This window comes from Lepidochelys kempii, chromosome 5 (assembly GCF_965140285.1).
Source record: "Lepidochelys kempii isolate rLepKem1 chromosome 5, rLepKem1.hap1, whole genome shotgun sequence".
NCBI lineage: Eukaryota > Metazoa > Chordata > Testudines > Cheloniidae > Lepidochelys > Lepidochelys kempii.
The window spans coordinates 36,479,213-36,481,444 of record NC_136384.1 but is presented as its reverse complement, the minus strand read 5'-3'; the positions used below and the strand labels follow the sequence as shown (position 1 = coordinate 36,481,444).

Genomic DNA, 2,232 nt, shown 5'->3' with positions numbered 1-2,232 from the left:
AGATCATTTATGAAGATATTGAACAAAACCGGCCCCAGGACCGACCCCTGGGGCACTCCACTTGACACCGGCTGCCAGTTAGACATGGAGCCATTGATCACTACCCGTTGAGCCCGACAATCTGCACTATAAGGTGGGTAGAAAGTTGGCTATTCATCCAGCCCATACTTCTTTAACTTGCTGACAAGAATACTGTGGGAGACCGTGTCAAAAGCTTTGCTAAAGTCAAGAAACAATACATCCACTGCTTTCCCTTCATCCACAGAACCAGTAATCTCATCATAGAAGGCGATTAGATTAGTCAGGCATGACCTTCCCTTGGTGAATCCATGCTGACTGTTCCTGATCACTTTCCTCTCATGTAAGTGCTTCAGGATTGATTCTTTGAGGACCTGCATCAGTAGTCATTACGAGGGATGGAGCATCCTGAAGAAAGGAGACTCCAGAGCAGAGGTTGAAGGGAACGGACCACCATAGGAGAGAGTCTTTAACTCTGAAAGGTATGGATAGAGGCTTGTTTAAAGCGTGCACATTCGGTCTGTAAACTGTGGCCAACCAAGCCTGGAAGCACCTCATGTATAGTCGTGCGTTTTGGACCATGAAAGGGCACGAGGCCATGTGACCTAGTAGTTGTAGACAGTCTCGAGCGGTGACCTGAGGACTGTTGTGAAGTCTCGTTACCAATAATTTTGTGATGTTGAAGCGATCGGGTGGGAAAGATGCTATTCCCATTTGGGAATCGAGGTGTGCTCCTATAAACTCCAGGTGCCGGGTAGGAGATAATGTGGATTTGTTTTTGTTTATGTAGGCCAAGGGATAGGAAACAATAGACATGAGCTGCGTGAATCGAAGTGCTGCATCTAGCGTTGAGGCTTTGAGGAGACAATTGTCGAGGTAAGGAAATATTATGAGCCCTTGTTCCCTGAGGTAGGCAGTGACTATGGCTAGGAGCTTGGAAAAAACACGAGGGGTGGTGGATAGGCTGAAGGGTAGCACCCTGTATTGAAAATGTGTTGAGTCGAGGGTAAAATGAAGGAAACGTCTTTGGGCCGGATGTATAGTCACATGAAAATAGGCGTCCTGTAGATCGAGGGCTGAAAACCAATTGCCCTGCTCCAGCACTGGGATTATGGTGGTGAGGGTAACCATTTTGAACTTTTGCTTTTTGATAAATTTGTTAAGCCGCCTGAAGTCGAGGTTAGGTTGCCATCCCCCAGTTTTCTTTTCTGTTAAGAAATAATGGGAATAAAACCCCTTCCCTCTGTGTCGTTCGGGCACAAGTTCCACTGCTCCCAATAGAAGATGATGTTGTACCTCTTGGAGGAGCAGTTGGTCACGAGAGGGGTCCCTGAAGAGGGACAGGGAGGGCGGGTGGGTAGGAGGCAAGGCTAGGAAAGGGATCAAATACCCAATTGTGACAACCTCTATAACCCACTTGTCGGTGGTAATGTTCTGCCATTGATGGAAGAATGGTTGTAGGCGGTGTCCAAAAATAGGGACATGCAGTGTAAGCGCTGGGAACTTTGTTTTCTAAACCCTCGACCAAGGCTTCAAATCTGCTTATTAGTCGGAGGGGATTGAGACGCTGCCGAGGAATTGGGACAGCAACGCTAGTATCTGGGTCTCTGGTGTTGCTGTTGCTCATGTGATCTATGGAATTGCTGGGTATATGTGGGGTAGCGTGGACGCTGGTAAGGTTGATATCTGTATTGTCGCCTTCTGGTTGTAGGGGTTTGAATTCCTAGAGACCGGAGAGTTGCCCTTGAGTCTTTCATTGAATGAAGTACGTCGTTCGTCGTGGAGGCAAAGAGTTTGTCACCATCGAAGGGAAGATCTTCAATGGTATTCTGGACCTCTCGAGGAAAGGAAGAGGAGGAGAGCCATGAACCTCGGCGCATGACCACTGCTGTAGCAGTGGATCTTGCTGCAATGTTGGCTGCATCGAGGGCGGCTTGAAGAGCAGTACTTGAGATGATCTGTCCCTCAGAAACTAGAGCCGTGAATTGTTTTTTCTTCTGGAATGTCATCAATAAAGTCCATGAATTTGTTGTAATTTTTGTGGTCATATTTTGCCAGAATGGCAGTATAATTAGCAATGCGAAATTGTAACGTGGAAGATGCGTATACTTTATGTCCAAGCAGATCTAATTGCTTACTGTCCTTTTCAGATGGCATGGAGCAGTGAAACTGGGGTTTGGTCTTTTGGTTGACTGCCAATGAGTTTGGTGCTGG

At 47.0% G+C, this 2,232-nt stretch overlaps 1 long non-coding RNA gene across 1 annotated transcript; it reads left to right on the top strand.

Moving 5' to 3' along the window:
- Positions 1–210: 210 nt before the first annotated feature.
- LOC140912032 (uncharacterized) lies at positions 211–2,029 on the top strand. The gene is made up of 3 exons (XR_012159208.2): positions 211–500; positions 809–894; positions 1,730–2,029. It is a non-coding gene; the product is annotated as an uncharacterized LOC140912032 (long non-coding RNA).
- The last annotated feature ends 203 nt before the right edge of the window (positions 2,030–2,232 follow it).